Raw genomic sequence first — 17,568 nt, 5'->3', positions numbered from 1 at the left:
TGGGGTACAACACATGCGCAGTAAAATCTGGTCTACGCTCCCCAAAATTGAACCAATCACAACGCACAACCGCAGCTCCAGTTACAGAGATGAGGGAAGTGGAAGCAGGTGTGTGGATGGGTGTGGCAGTCAGGTGACGGGGAAAGGAAGGACGGTCCGAGGACATCTGGTGGATTGAAGGAAAATGGCAACGGGTAGTCTCTGAGGAGGTGGGGATGTGGCTGAAGAGGAGGGACAAAGAAACAAACCGTGACGTAAGAGTGCCAGTGACAGAAAAGGAACTAAAGAGAAAGTGCAATTATATTTCTGCAGAAAAGAAATGTAGTAGAGGACACCAACTAATCTACTTATAAACTCACACATGCTGTAGGATACATGCACACACACACATCGTCTGTGTAGTACCCTCAATTAGAGAAGAGACATTACGTAATGAGCGTGGGGAGAAGGGGAAATGAGGACGATCTGATTCATGAGAATTAGACATATAAGTTTAAGAAAGAAAGAGAGCAGTGTGTATTTATCTGAGAGAAGAGTAGGAGGTTACTAATCTACTCTGACTTTCACTTTACGGCCCGGCTCTCCACAGAACATTTTCTGGTGCTTTTATTTAACCAGGAGTAAAAACTCATCGAGATTAAAAATCTCTTTTCCAAGAGTGTCGTGGCCAAGATAGGCAGCAGCACAGTTACATGGTTGCAGACATAAAACAAACATAACAATTGAAAACGAAAACAAAGAGCAAATTACAGAATCACAAGGTATCAAAAAAACATTCATCAGCATTAAAAACATCTGCAGCCAGATGTGCACGCTTCCAAAATCTTTTAGAAGCACTTTGAAGACAATGTCCTCTGCCAAACAACACTTGGACTATGTGGTTCTCGTTATGCTGGACCTTTTTTTTAAATAAGATCTAATTCACTATGGATATAACCAACAAATCAAGAGAGTGGGAGAACACAGGAGAAGGAACAAGTCGGAGAGCATGAGAGCGAAAGAGACATCCCCCATATGCAGCGAGCCATACATGTTGCATAAGCTGACCTATCTAGTGCTGTAATCAGATCAGTATGCTTGCAAAAACCTAATCCAGAAGCGACTGCTATACAACAGCATAAAAAAAATGATAATAACTGACAGTCAGAGGTTGAAGCGGAGGAAGGAAGAAAGAGAAATATGATCAAAGACAGAATGAAGCATCATTCAGACAATCCTCCCTTGGTGATTTTTGTGCATCCACACCCAGCTTTCTTTGAGTTCGTTTTATGAGCAGATACTTCACGCAGCAGGGAACCGTGTTTTTTTTCTCTGTGTATCTATCATGTATATTTTATGAGCGCCATGATATTTCTAGGTCCGCGTAGTCTCTAATGTTCTCTATTCTCAGAGAAAGAGGGAGGTGGGTGGGGGGATGGGGATGGGGGGTGTACGCTCGGAGATTATGACCATATTTGTCCACTGGCGCAGAATGTGGACAGCCTGCATACTGTAGCATGATTTACACGTGCACAAGTTGCAGGACTGTTCAGACCAACAGCTTCCAGGGATCAGAAGAAAAACAGGCTGTTAAAACTTGTCTCAAAGAGGCCTTCACTTTCTCCAGGCGCTCTATGGGCGGAATAACAGTCACGTCTCACTGCACCAACCCACAGCACCGACATCTCTACAGGCAAGACGTCGTTACCATCGTACAGTATCACTCATATCAAGTCAGCTGGTAAACTCAGGTGTCATTCACGTAAAAACCTGCATTTAGCTGCTGGCCGTTACACTTTCTTCTTAGAAGATACAGGCGATTTTTTTTTTTTAGCCTCCCGTGCTGATTTCCTAACGCCTCGAATGAAAGTGTTAGAATAAAGAGAACATCAACAGCATCAGCAAAAATGAGGACACTAGAAACAGTCCATTACCTGCCCTGTGGAGTGATGGGAAATCTGACTGAAATTAAATAAAAGATGAGGGTATTAATAAGATATCGACTGAGAGGCCACTTCTACTCCACTTGAAACTATTACTGTTATAAGAAGGCAGTTTAGAGAGCGGTCCAACGCTGATAACTGTGAGGGGATCCAACTGTTTTACATGGCGAGTTTAAATTGAATGTGCTGATTTCCTTTGATGGCAGTTTTAACTTCTGTTAAGTGTTAATGGAGGTTCTTCCTTCCTCTCGAGACCAGGTACAGCAACTTGACACTACTACTGGGATTGACACGCTGTGGTGTAATGATGAATGATATGGTAGATACATAGACTGTATATATAAGAACTGGACGTTGTCACCGTGATGTCACCCACTGGTTTTTGGAGTGACACAAGAGGGAGGAGCTAAGTACAACCCAACGCTGAATAAGACATTTTTTGGCGACCAAAATAGGTTAAATTTAACTTCGATGAAGTTTTAACACACTGTGAAAGGGTTAAAGTTGTAAGACGAAAACAACAACTCCCAGACCGGACAACGCCGTGGTAGCAACCTGTCAATCACAAGGTAGCCCCGCCCTAAAGCATCTCCTGCTTTATGGTCTATTTGACTCTAAATGGGACCATAATTTACTAAATGAACATCATGCTGTATTGAAGAAGACTTGAAATTAGTGATTGAGACCATAAACTCATGTTTACAATGTTTACTGAGGTAATAAATCAAGTGAGAAGTAGGCTCATTTTCTCATAGACTTCTATACAATCAGACTTCTTTTAGCAACCAGAGGAGTCGCCCCCTGCTGGTTTAAGGCACTTCAGCATTGGCTTCACTTTTTAGACCCAGAGGTTGCCCACTGGGTGGATAAGATTAAGTTAGAGGTACAGTGGGTAGGATTTGGCCGTATCTACCGTTGAGGTTGCAGATTGCAAATTGCAACCAACTGAAACTTCTCCCGTCTGCCAAGCGTGTAGGAGAACTACGGTGGCCAGCGCGAAAATGCAAATGTCCTTATCTAGAGCCAGTGTTTGGTTTGTCCGTTCTGGGCTTCTGTAGAAACATGGCGGCCAGATCCGTGAAGAGGACCCGCTCCGTATGTAGATATAAACGGCTCATTCTACATCCCGGACGAGCCCCCCATTTGTTACAACCCGGCTCAAAGGCAGCAACAAAAATGGGAGACCAGACAAATTTTAAAATGGTAAAAGGCATTTGAACCAGATAAAAGCGCTGCCGGAGATGAACGGCACGGGTGGCTGTGATTACCCTTGACCAGTCCACCTCGTTGCTTCTTTGTTGTGTGATTCTGTAACAAACTAACTAACTAACTTGATGGTATTGAGTGCCTTGTTTGATGTTACCTTAGAAGTACAGAAGCATTTTGTGATTTGGTTGGAACTGGGTTAGGGATTAGTTTATTGTTAGGTCACATATTACTGTGCATTTTGGCTAGTCTTTCCTCTGTATAGATGCGTTTTGTTTGTTAGATTGAGAATAGTTTAAGAAGTTTTATTTATTGTTCATATCTAGTTGCTTTCCAGCTCAGCTGTGATCTTTATTTCTAGTTTGCAGACGTTTTTATTTTATTGAGTTCCTAGTTTTATATTTTATATCAACACACTTGTGTTCGCTTTAGTTTGCTGCAACATTATACTTGATTGTCTGCAGCCCTTGTTGTCTCAGCTGATTGTCAATTTTACAATAAATGGCCACTTCACACTGACTACATCGGCTTATGTTTCTTCCCGACCGTACTGGGACGTAACATACAGTAATTGGGTAGTCCTAAAACACAACAATTCATTATTTCCATGTGATTATACACTAAATAAAACATACTTATTAATATTAAATTCCATTTTGGCCAGTTGATCCCCTTTAAATGTTACTCACTGTTCCTTTTAAGAAGCAACTTTGATATCATGCTAAACTTTTTCAACTCAAAAAGGCCACAACAACTGTTCAACTTTATTTTCTACTGTCAATGTGATGACAATAGTTTGGCTGTGTTTGTCTCTCTGTGTGTGACAAACTGCTGTGAAGTGGTGCTATAGCAACAATGTGTTTTTGTTTGGCCCAGCAGCTTTGGTTATGCATCTGTTTGAACAGAAACCACCGCACAGTCTCACAGTTCTGAAGAGCTTTTTACCCTTTTTATGACACTAGTGGCAATGAGTCAGACTTCACTTTCACATGCACTGTATTTAGTTTTTTATTTATTCATGTTATTCCATTTTGATTTGATCTTTCTATACAAATAGACTTAGTCTACAGCCTACAATAAGATGACTTTATGAAACAAACTGTAGCGCTATTTGAATAAAGAATAACTCCTTTGAACTAATGGATGTCTGTTCTGCATTATTTCTGTGAAGGATTACAGTAGATTCTTGCAGAATCTTAAATAATACAAGACGCAGGACGGCTGTACTGATGGGCTCAGTAAACAAACAAGCGACTCAGCTCAGTGTACACAGACCAGACTCACAGATGATGACAAGGACGTGGTGAGCTCTGTGAACTTACTGATTTTTGAGCTCAGCTCCCAAGCGGTGCCGCATTTCATCCAAGTTCTTCTACTCAAATAAGCATATGTGCTTTTAAAAAGTTACTGTATGGTATTTTTAGGATCGTTTCAGGAAGTTATTACTGGGCCACTACTGTGGTCATTAAGACGCTCACACACATACACACCTATCACCACCACATACACACATACATGGCCAAGAAGATGAAACTGGAGCACTAAATGAGGAACAGTGTGTCGTCTGAGACCTAGCCCTGTGTTATTTTAAACTTGGGAAGCATGTCAGGGTTATACTATCTAGGTAGCCTCGAATGAGAGCGACCTGTTAGCTGCTCAGCACATGCTGCACACTGTACGGGTCGGTAAATAGGTGCAAAGCCCTAAAGGTTACTCCAAAGACAATCAAACTCATAAACGTAGCCACCACTAATAAAATCACACAGAGAGAGAGTTACAACTGTTTCATGGAGCATCAGAACTCTATTGCATGTCTGCAAAAGGTAGTAGCTCGCTAAAAACACTTCATTCATACTTCAAAACCTTGTTGTTGTGTCTGTAAATTCACTGATTTGACTGTTATCAGGCCATTAAATGGGTATTATTGGTCGCTATGAGCACCGTAGGTGTGAGTCATTAGGGGTGTACTATGTCGTAAAAGTGAAAGCAAAACATAGGCAACAAAGCTACAACTTCTAAAACTACAACTTCTTTAGGTATAGGCAACAAAACTATAAGTTATTTAGGTTTCTGCAACAAAACTACAACTTATTTAGGTTTAGGCAACAAAACTACAACTTCTTCAGGTTTAGGCAACAAAACTACAACTTCTTTAGGTTTAGGGAACAAAATTACAACTTTTTTAGGTTTAGGCAGCAAAAAACTGCAACTTCTTTAGGTTTAGACAACAAAACTACAACTGCTTCAGGTTTAGGCAACAAAACTACAACTTCTTTAGGTTTTTGGCTACATCCTCTTTAGGTTTAGACAACAAAACTACAACTACTTTAGGTTTAGGGAACAAAATTACAACTTCTTTAGGTTTAGACAACAAAACTACAACTACTTTAGGTTCAGGCAACAAAACTACAACTTCTTTAGATTTAGGGAACAAAGTACAACTTCTTTAGATTTCGGCAACAAAACTACAACTTCTTTAGGTTTAGGCAACAAAAGCCCTTGCTTAAGTTTGGGGTAAACTTTGTGATTTGGCTTAAAATAACTACCTCTCAAAAGTGCAACTTAACGCTGTGCCTGACTTCCGCTTTTGCTTCTGTCATAATTACTACGGACGCTAGAGTTCGCTATCTCTTTTATATGTTCTTTCAGTGATTCACTATGTGAATAGATGATAAAACCGAATGGTCTCACAGTCAACGCTAGACATGTTTCTTATATAAGAAAATTAGTGAAATGCATCCATATTAATTGCACCAAATGTGCTTCTTGTTGTTGCTTTTTGCTTTTGCTAGAATTGTGATTTATGTGCACGCAACGGAGGCACACTTGGCTTTCAAAACGGAGAGAATGTGGCAGTGATCATTACCGTTGCAGTCAGCACTGTGTGAAACCATTGTTCTCGCAATCAACGCCATTGTTCTTCCAACCAGCTTACGATCACAGGCCATATGCTGATATGCCTACATGCACGTATCATCGCAGGGAAGACAGAAATACTGTCGCCCACGGACAGAGGTAGAGAGAGAGTGGACAGGAAAAAAATAGACAGACAGATAGACAGACGGACAACTGCTAGCTCTCCACCTCATGTTTACCCATCAACATCCCACCGAGAGTGGGTGCTGGACATTGTTACCACTCCGAGGAAAGGTACACATTGATTGCCCTGTTTTTTTAAATTGGATCCTGCTGTGGCTTGCTGGAGGGTGTCAGGTAGAAAAGAGAGCGACAGAGAAAAACCCAGACATAATTACGGGAGCATAGTCTTACCCCCGCCAAGCTGTCAGAAAGGTGAGCAAGAGGGAGAGAGAGAGGGGTCGAGAGAGGTAGAGAATAGCAGGTAAACTGATAATGATGGCATCTAAACTTCTCTAAAGCAGCCCAGAGGACGATGGGAGTTATAATGAGGCTTGTTTTTATTATCTGTCTTCCAGTGTCAACTCAGAAACAGCTGTTTACCTTCCTCAACATTGTTCTTTGTCATTTCATGCTCTCCCTGTCTCTTCACCTCCCTCTCTTTATCACCTTCTCACGTTCTCAGCCACTCTCTCTCTTTCTTCTTGCACTTTTTCTCCTAATCACAAACTCGTCCCATCTCTCCCACGTTATTTCTTCCCTCTATCCTTGTCTCTTTCATCCTGCACTACTTGTCTTTCACTGCTTCTTTTCTACCTCCACCCACAAGCCACTTCTCACCATGTGACCTCATCACCTCAGTGATGCACGGCAGACTACCTTCCATTCACTTTTAATCTATAATTCATATCAACACCCCTTTGTGTACACAGTATAGCTACTTCTCTCCCTCACACTGTCTTTCTCCGTCCCCCATCTCTGTGACTGACTGTCAGAGAAAACTGACAGACTTCTGAGAGAGGGGAAAAAAACTGTTTCCCAAATGTGACTTTTGACTGGCAAAGGAAATTTGAGAAAGTTGAACTGCAAAACAAAGAAAAAAAGTTAATTTCAAGATACAGTATGAGTGGATAGGTGTCCATCAATAGCAATCAGTTGTGTTTGCTAATTAGATAATCATACATTTGCATTATGCTTTTATTTTTTTAAATAAATCACCTCTAAAGAGACAATGTGTCCTCATACAACGGTTCGTATGATTCCTTACGAAAAGTTATTCCTCATTTTTGGTGCATTTTTCCTACGAATGTCCAGCAACACGTGACGCACTTATCAATTTCCGCTCCAGTCTTTTCAAAATAAAACTCATGTTTTGGGTTAAAATAACTCTGGAAGTGGTGTTGACTTAAGTTCCGAAGTTATGTGACACATCAACATTGACGAACACCGGTCTCCTGGGTGAAAGTCTGGTGTGTTTTTTACAGAAAACCGCCTGAAATCGCGAACCCCAAAAAATTTGTTTTTCAAAATGCAAACTGTAGCTGATTTTTTTTTTTTTTCTTGAATCAAATTATAATAACTATTTGTGATTTGTGTGCATGTGTGTGTCTTCCAGTAATTTCAGTTCCTCTTCTGTTATGTGGATGTGCTTTATATACCTCTGTATTAACACGATTCACTTAAATTGCTTGGATACGACACAATTTCTTACATTTAAAGAATGAGAAGTATGAAGTAATAATTATTGGTCCTCATACTGTCATACGTGCCTTTTTATATATTATATTATCCAACCTGGACCACTTTAAGTCTTTGTTAAGTCAGAGCATTTCTAGATTGTAGAAAGATACAACCAACTTCTTACAACCAATGTTTTAACCTTACCTTGGTGTAATTTTGCTTGGTTTATCTGCTTCCTCCTAATCAGCTATGGTTTGTTCTGGGATTTATAGTCTTGGATTTTATTGTGTATCTTCTAATCTCCTGAAAGGAGCTTTGTAACAGTTAGTATTGTATTTCTAAAAATATAAGGCAGGTATAGATAATGGGTAAAGGTGTAAACGTCTCTTTACTCTACTAGTTTATTTAGGAAAAGACATTTTGACACAGATAATTCATAATTTGTCATACATTTTTGTTTAAGCATTTTGGTAGAATACACTTTCAATGGAGCGCTTTTTCTTGAGTAGAAGCCTATATGTTTGGCTGCTCGCATCTCAGACCGAAGAGTTTGCTTTTCAAGAGGGAAACTAATGGGTCCTGGTTCAGAGGAGAGCAACTACAGTGAGGAATGAAGGGAGGGAGATAAAGTGAGGGAGTGACAGAAAGGTGAGGCCATCAATTAAGATGGGGGGGGCAGGGTTGAGAGTGGAGGTCGAGGATGGATGGAGTGTAGTCGGGATGGAAGAGAGAGAGAGGAGGAATGTTTTACTGCGAGACCGGAGGTGAGCAAACACAAGTTTGGGGTGAGAGAAGGAGAGAGAGAGAGAGGGTGAAAGGATGATGAATCTTGTGAGTGTAGTCGCAGGTCGAGTATTTGCAGTTCTTAACCCAGATCTTGGTGCCAGGATAGCAGGATGCACGCTGGCCTGGCTCTGGATTTAAAAGTTCTTCACTCTGTCACAGATTCTTGTAGCTTTTTTATTTTTTTATGAACAACTTTTTATTAGTTCATGTTCACAGAAAAGAACTTGTGTACATATACAGTTCAGATGTAGTTCCAAAACAATTAAACTTAAATTGATTCATGGTATATTGTGCATGCACATAACAATACCTAGCGTGCAATTAATAATATGGAAACATGCATATTGATATACACATGAATTGGTATGTCTGCACAAACAGATACAGACGTACAATGTACCTACGTACACATGACCTAAATTCATATACTTATGTGTACTGTATGTATGCACACACACTTACATATGCACGCACATACACACACACACACACGTGTCTAAATGTCAGCAATTTGTTTTATAATTATATTTAACCCCCCATTTCCCTGAGTGATCTACCCCCCCAGGGAACCCTCCCTTCCTCTGGTGAGAGATTCAACAGCTAGAGCTTCTGACCAAGACATTATGGTGTTTTCCTTAGCACCACACCACGAGATCGTGCAATAGAGAGTTCTAGAGTCAAACTATCTAACAACAAGTACCACCAATGGTTTAATGACAGTATGTGTGGCGGTCTCCACTGTACTACTTTAGGATTTACTTTGCAGCAGTTAGGCCAGACAGCCAAATTCTTTTTTTCATGGTGTCACAACCTGGCTCTCAAAAGCCATGACAAGTAGGGAGATACACCGTGGTAACGATTAAATCAATTAATTGATTTAACAAAAGTAGAGTAAATTATGCAGAACAAAAGGATCAAAAGGTATGGAGTGTGAATATCAGTAGTATCAGTAGTGTTAGGTGTGCATGGAGAGTGTAAATGGCGTGTGTATTTTGTAAAATGTATAAAACAAGCAAAAGATTAACCAAGGAGAACCTAAGGATGCCACAAGCCCAGCGATGTGGTCTGCGGGGAAAGAGAGAGAGAGAGAGAGAATGAGTCATGAGCCTAGGCTTTATAGGCTGTGAGCACTGGGCCCAGGTGTTCCAAGAAGGCCCTGATGGCAGGTTAACAGGAACACTACTACTGTATATAGGCGACAGCAGGGGTCGCCACAATGGACAGACATAGGGACCTGAGGATTGTTATTTAGTAAGCATAATAAGGGGCAACATCTCCTTGTTGAGAATTTCTGATAAAGACTGTACCTCAGAGCATTCCCAAAACATATGCGTTAAAGTACCTATAGGTACAAGAAAGACGAGACGGAGCTAACTTGATCCGGTGTTGAATCTTAGGGGAATGCTTTGGTAATTAGGATTTTTTTGGAAGCTTGTTTGATTGTTATTCCATATGGTTTTCCAAGCTATGTCGGGAAAAATCAAACTATAATCATTTTGCCAAGTTTTTTTGAATTGCAATCGGTTTATAGGAGCTTTTGCATGATTTGGGAATACATTGCTGATACATTGTTGCAGCTTACTTTTCATAAACTGCCATAATACTTAAGTACAGAAACAAATATAATCTGTGAGTACAGTGATGTGCCAAGAGAAGTCCATGTGATTTCTTAGAAAGCAAGACGACTGTGTGTGTGTTTGCCAGTATAAAGTGAGTGCCAGTAAATGTGTTTCACTGCACTGACTGTGTGTGTCTCGCTTCGGAGAGCAGTGAGTTCATTATAACATCTACCGACTAACAAAGCGTACCCGCTCTACATGTAGTTTAACTCCCTTGTGTGTACGTGACTGCGCACGTACAGTAGGATGTGTTTTTATGAGCATAACTTAATGTGCACACACAGCGTATCATTTGCATGTGATGTGACAATAGCAGACATAGAAATACACATTTTAACAATGTGTCTTTTAGATTTTATCGTCCTCCCCGTCAGTTTATTGCTCACATTTCAGACGCTATGTGACAGATTTGAGCTGCAATTATAGGATCACATTGTGCTTGTTTTGAAGCATTTCACTTTTGTCATTTTACTGTATTAAATTCGAGACATTGCAATAATAACCACAAACAAACAAAACCATAAATGACTGGCACCCTCTGCTATAGCCTCGTATACCCTGCAATTTGACTCTAAATGGCCTATGTGGGTCTGTCTTTCCAGCACCGAGGGACATTTCAGACACAAACACAGAGTAATAAAGGGGCAATCACCATTGTCTCTGTGGTCTTTGTTGTCTTAATGCAAAAGCAGTAAGTCGTTGAGTTTACTGGAAATGTTTCTTCATTTCAAACATGACAACATTTGCAGAAACACTAGTACCGTGTTACATGCAGGCATCCAGTGCAGCTCCTCTAATGGCTGCTACATTGTGGTTGTCAAACAAGGCAAGTGTTAGGACCTTCAACGTCTGTGTAAACGAGACTTAAAGGGACTGTTTGTAACTTCATACACGTATAAATCATTGCAGCTCGCAATAGCTAAGCCCACTTAGTTAAGTTGAGGAAAAAATTACATGGTTGGGTTTAAAACTGCTCCGTTTGTGAAGTGAAAATGAAACTGAACGCTGTGAACACAGGACACAAACAGTTAAAACATAGTAGGCAGAGTAGGCCCCTACTGCCCCACATCTATGAGGCTTATAATGACTGATATCACACATTTAATGAGCTGATAACAGTCAAATCAGGTGCAGAATTACATGGTATGAACAAATTATTTGAAACCCCGGGTACTATTTGACTAAGGCCCTGTTCAGACCTGGTATTAACATGCGTCCTGAGTGATCCAATCACAAGTGGACAGCTTGAAGTACGTCTGTTCACACCTGGCGTTAGAATACGTCTCCACATGCGTCTTCAGTGGCCACTTGTGATCGGATCTCACTTCCCCGCTCTATATGCAAATGAACACGTAGTAAACACACGGCTGATACAGCAGCCGTTGTGACGTAATATTACATGAATGTCCGTAGTAATATCCTACATATTTGTGAATTCAGGTACATTTTATTAACATCGCAATAAAAGGTTATTGTACCGGCGGTCCCCGGGGACCTCCGCGCCGCCGACACCGCTGCCTTTTCCAGACAACAGCGGGGCGCAGGGATGTGAGAGTTTGGGCTGGCCGATGTCAGCTCCGCGCAAAGCAGCGGAACAAAAACACCGACACATCTCTGACAGATTGATAATAATACACTTCCCATGCCTAGTCTGATAGTCTTTAGATATGTAGCCTATAAACAAGATAAAAAATACAGACAGGATAAAGTAGAGCACAGAGGCCGTCTCCATGCCGCGAGGAAGACAAGCGCTCGCGTCTGTCTATCTATTCACCTGAGGACGCATAGAGATCCCGCTGATCCCAGCAGGATGTCAGATGAGATCCTCAATGCGTCTTGAGTGCATCCACATCTGTACTTAAAGCTGTCCACTTGTGATCCGATCACTGAGGACGCTAATACCAGGTCTAAACAGGGCCTAAGTTTTGCACTCACTTTTACAACATAGTAGGCCCCTACTGACCCACATCCATGAGGCTTATAAAGACTGATATCACACATTTAATGAGCTTATGACAGTCAAATCAGGTGCAGCATTACATGACACATACAAATGATTTGAAACCCCCAGCACTGTTGGACTGAGAGTTTGGGATTGGCTGCGTAGAAAGCGCTGAACGATCTTGGCTCTTGACATGAGAGAGCAAACGAAGCGCTGCTTGTTGTTCCTCGGGGGGGGGGAGGGAGAGACAGGTGCTGAAAGAGCACTGATGCATGCGGACTCTCATCTAATCTTGGTCTCGTTCCAGTCCGTGCCTGCCTGCCTGCCGTCTTCCAAAGGACTGCAATTGTGGCTGACAAATCTCATCGTTTTAAGAATGTTAATTGGGGGAAGTGGCAGTTAGTTAAAACTCCCCAGTGTGAGATAATACACTTCACCGTAGGGGGGCTGTGCTTCAGGGACATCAGGGGGAGACAGCAGGAGGGGAGAGCAAGCGGGGAATCTGGGTTTTAGGAAAGAGAGAAGGAGAGAGATGGCATGGGTAACCTTTCAAGAGGCAGCTGAGATGCAAAGTACTTTTCACTTTTATTTTATACATCTCATGTCCTACATCGTGGAAGACAAATGGAGTGGCTTTTCCCAACATGTACGGCCTCTGAAAGAGTAATGGGGTCAGCGAAATATCCAAAGAACTCACTAAAAGTGACGGCAGACTGACTTCTAGCATCTCATGTTGAGATTTTGGCATGCACATCTGGTTATGCAGGTGTGCATTATGACCACACAAATTACTTAACCCCAGTTAACAGACAAACTGGACTGTACATGCAGACAGAACCGCACCATAATTGAACTTTTCCACCATTTTTTTTTCTAATTAAAACATGCTGAAATGACTCCTGAGTCCACGCAGGTCAGCGTCCTGCAGCTGCACACTCTGGATGATTTATAGGGTGCTCACCTACACTCTGTTACTGTGTATGCTGGCGAGAGCCCGTTACAAGCCTCCTGCACAACATGTTTGAGTCCGTGCATGTGTGAGAATCTTTATATATGTGTGAACTTTTCTCCGTCACATGAGCACAAACCATTACAAATTTGCTTTTTTCTTTCCTTCTCCAAAGGTGTGTGTGTGTGTGTGTGTGTGTGTGTGTGTGTGTGTGTGTGTGTGTGTGTGTGTGTGTGTGTGTGTGTGTGTGTGTGTGTGTGTGTGTGTGTGTGTGTGTGTGTGTGTGTGTGTGTGTGTGTGTGTGTGTGTGTGTGTGTGTGTGTGTGTGTGTGTGTGGTGTTTGTGTGCCTTTGACATCAGCTGTCACCGGAGTTGGTCCAGTGGTAATACATCTAAAAGCGCCAACACACCTTCTGCAATTATTTTTTCCACAGATGCAAATAGCCAAGCTGCGACTATCGAGGTGCCAGCTTCGTGTTTGCATCTCTTTAAAGAGATCTCTTGCACTCTTGGCCTGTTGAAATCTCTTCTTTATTTTTGTATTTCTTGCATTTGTTATTCTAAATGTGTTGTTCCTTTCCTTCCTCTCTCTGTCTCTTCCTCCTGTCTGCGTGTTGTTTATCAGAGCCTCATTTTCTCTACTTCCTTCTCTAATTACACGTCTTCCTCGATGCTCTCTTCTGTTCCTCTTCCTCTCGCTTCCTCTCACTTCATCACTTCCACTCTCTGCTGCTTTTTCTGTCCTTGTCTGCCTTGCCCCCTCCTCTTTTTCTGTGGTCTTCTAAGAGAATCAAACAATGAGAGACGCAGAGTTTAGTCATTGCCATGAGCGAGAAGATCTCTCTCATCTCTCCCTCCCGGCATACTCCAGTCCTCACCTCTCCTCCTCCCTCTCCACGCGCTCTCTTCTGTCTTTCTACTTTCTACATCTTTTGCTTGTATACCTCCGCTACGTGTTTTATGTAAACTTTTTATCTTTTTCTGGCTCTTTTTGAGGACCGATGTTCTCAACCCCCAGACCAGAAAGTTCTTTCTCGCTATCTTTAATTCTGTCTCTCACTCTCTCTCTCTCTCTCTCTCTCTCTCTCTCTCTCTCTCTCTCTCTCTCTCTCTCTCTCTCTCTCGCACACATTCGCCATCTCTCAAGGGAGAGTTTCATAACATGATCTGTCACAGCTTGTCTTCTATCTGGTGTCGAGCCCCTTTGTTCTCTCTATCAGCCCCTCTCCTCAGTTCCCATGTCTTGGTTTCTCCCCTTCTCTCTCTGCCTCCATTTTCTCCCTCTTCATGTCCTTCCACATTCCCATCTCTAGCACATTCATAACTTTAAATCTCCGTTGACAGTTGATACTGATGGGATTTTTGCATGTGCTGTTCTTAACACCAAGTAAGACCTGCACAAAGTCCCAAGGGTTGATAATCTCCGAAGGCATGTAGAGCTGCTAACATAGAGCACCACTAAGATGTGCAGCAGTGCTGTGTCAAGGGTTATTAGTGGATAACGGATCAAAAAGGAGAGATCAGTTAATTAACTATTCATTTTCAATTAAAGATTTCCTTACACCAAGAGTGCTTTACAGAAAGAAAATTTAATACAGAGGCAGGTTTGACTTTTGTGGCTTTTCATTCGCTTGTTAGACTCCATTCAGGCATCACAGCAAATAGTCAAGAGGAGCTAAATAATTACGAGATGAAATGGTGCAACTTCAGGTCAAGTCTATGAAAAATTATGCAATTGTTGGCAAAAATTGTGCAAACAAGAGAGAAAGACCTTCCTTATTGAGCTTTCGCCAACGCTATATTTACAGTGACTCAGATTTTATTGATATGCATCATCATCTGCTATCGTTTATCCATCGGCAATTAAAAATTCGAAGCCGCTGAAAAAAAAAAAACTGGCAACATCCGAGAATGAGTCATTAACACCACGCTGGGTATCACACAGCGATACCTAGCCACATATGCAGATTTGGCCCTCCGTGAGTGTAACCAAAGGAAGCATAAAGAATAAACATTGGGTTCTCCCTTTATTGCCTTTCACCACCAGCAGTGCTGACAGGAAGAGACGGGGACTGAACCACCAACCGGGCCGCTAATGAACGACCTCGGGTACCACCTCGGCTGCTCCCTGCAAAACAGCAGCAGCAGGGACTTCATCTTCTTTTCATGGGAATGTTTCCACTCTGGTCTTACTAGAACAGCTAGTGTGGATTTGTTTGAGGTTCCTCGCCCTTCTTTAGGTCTGAAATAAAAACAAGAATAATGCAGTGGTTAGCACCGTCGCCTCACAGCAAGAGGGTTGCAGGTTCAAACCCGGCTTGGAGTTTGCATGTTCTCCCCGTGTTTGCGTGGGTTTTCTCCGGGTTCTCAGGTTTCCTCCCACAGTCCAAAGACATGCAGTTTAGGTTCATTGTTGACTCTAAAGTGCCCGTAGGTGTGAGTGTGAATGGTTGCCTGTCTCTGTGATAGTCTGGTGACCTGTCCAGGGTGTACCCCGCCTTCATCCAATGACAGTTGGGATTGGCTTCAGCCCCCCGCCCCCCACCGTGACCCCTGGTTACAGATAAGGGACGGATGCTATAAAGTCCCAGCAATAAGCTGTACATGCCAGGGCTGTAGTACTCAAGTCTGGACTCGGTCTCGACTTGAAGTCTTGCACTTGTCTTGGACTCGTGCCTTGTTGGACTCGGCTGTTGAGAACTGGTCAAGCTGCTCCTGGCTGCTGATTTAAGATCAGTTGTACAGAACGTTCCCTCATTCTGCAGTCTGCATCACAAGGAATAATGGACTAATGCATATGATGACAAACAGATAAAAAACAATCCTCTTTCCCACCACTAATAGCCTACTCGTGTACTGCACATTCCAGGAAGAAAGGGGAAAACACGTTTAAAGTTTAAACTTTATCAATTGATGGTTGCTGTAGGAGCTGCTGCAGCACACAGACTTCCTCATCCATGTTATTTGCATAAATAAATAAACTGAAAATGTAATGAAAATGTCCCTGCTTGTGGGCAAATTGGGGTCGGTCCCGAGCTACAAAACGTCAGTAGCAAATACCGGCTCTAATTGAAGGTTTATGAGTGTAACGTTAGACTGTAATGATCCTTAAACCTAAAGTCTGATTAGTTTGACGTCCATCCTAACTCATTAATCGCCATACTAGCATTGGAAAGACACTATTGCCTATTATCAATCAACAATCAACATTTATTTGTATAGCCCTTTACAACAATCACAGCGCTACTAGGTATTAAAAGCCAATCTAAATAAAAAAGTCTTGAGCTTAGATTTAAAGAGTACTATGTCAGTGATGGTGCGTATATCAGGGGGAACTTATTCCATAGTTTAGCACGATCACCCCAAAGCTTATACCTCGACCTCGGGACTTCTAAAAAAAAGTTGACCAGATGACCGCGAAGCCCCGTTATGCTCACGGAGAGTTAAAATCTCAGACAAATCAGGTGGAGCGAGGCCGTTAATGTCTTTAAAAACAAACATCAAGAGCTTAAAATGGATTCTAAAGCGATCTGGAAGCCAACAGAGTGAGTAAAGTACGGTGGGTGATGTGTTCACATCTGGAAGTGTTAGTTAAAAAGCGAGCAGCAGCATTTTTGCACCAGTTGGAGGCGCGCGAGGGAAGACTGGTTGAGACCAACATACAGTGCATTACAATAGTCAAGTCTGGAGCTAATAAAGACGTGAATTAGTGCCTTCTCCAGATCGTGCCGATTGAGTAAAGGGCTTTACTTCAGCCAGAAGACGAAGCTGGAAAAAGCTTGTTTTGTCGATTTGTTTATCAAATTTCAAACAGCTGTCTTACAGTTGGTTTGAAATAAGAAGCTTGAGACTGCGACATTAGTCATGCACGAAGTACCAAACATAATGCATTCAGTTTTACCTTCATTTAAATGACGGACAGCATTTAGTGACAGTCACTGCTTCATGTCACACTCTATGTCACTATTGTGGTCTTGAACAGACCTCGTATTGCTCTGGACTCTGCCTTGGGACTTGGTCTTGGACTGGATTAAGTTGGACTTGACTACAGCCCTGGTACACGCTAGAGCCCACAGTATCAAAGAACATCATTAATTTAATCAGCGCCAGGGTCAAAATAAAGAAGGATTTAAGTTGTATCTGCAGCTACTAACATGAAACAATGGATGAAAGCCTCTTATGTCTTTTAGCGTTAAGATCATTACATTTCAGATTCTCAGACACTGAGCTGATGTTCTTAACTGTTAGCAGCTTACGAGTACAAAAACATTCATATGTCATCCTTTCCTAGCCTGTCTATCTATCTATCTTTCCATCCATCCATCCATCCATCCATCCGTTTTTGTATTTTGTCGTCCAACCTGCTGTCCCCGTCTGATGTGTCGTGACGACACCAGCAATCTGCGGGTCACCGTGACACGTAAGGAGCTCCGTTTAGGCAAGGACAGAGAATGACTCGCTATCCGCGCTATTTTACGCTGTTATGTAATTTCTTCATTACCTCCTTTTCTCCTCTCACTCTCTCTCCATTTCTCTCCCCTTCTCTGTCTCTCCATCTTTTTTTTTTTTGCCGGCAGCCAGGCAGTGGCCTAGTTTAGCAGTGCAGAA

The 17,568-nt window shown here is 42.1% G+C and overlaps 1 protein-coding gene across 3 annotated transcripts in view; it reads left to right on the top strand.

The window, feature by feature from the left end:
- The window catches only part of elfn2b (extracellular leucine-rich repeat and fibronectin type III domain containing 2b), an 86,561-nt gene that overhangs the window by 37,335 nt on the left and 31,658 nt on the right, over window positions 1-17,568 (top strand). The window contains exon 1 of one of the 3 annotated variants that reach the window (XM_074656966.1): window positions 3,752-4,431. The exons of the other annotated variants lie outside the window; for them this stretch is intronic. The gene's annotated coding sequence lies outside the window, so the exon portion shown is untranslated. Of the gene's footprint in view, window positions 1-3,751; window positions 4,432-17,568 lie in introns of those variants that run through there. 3 annotated transcript variants of the gene reach the window in all.

Source organism: Sebastes fasciatus, chromosome 13 (assembly GCF_043250625.1).
Source record: "Sebastes fasciatus isolate fSebFas1 chromosome 13, fSebFas1.pri, whole genome shotgun sequence".
Lineage (NCBI taxonomy): Eukaryota > Metazoa > Chordata > Actinopteri > Perciformes > Sebastidae > Sebastes > Sebastes fasciatus.
This window is presented reverse-complemented; position numbering and strand designations above follow the sequence as displayed.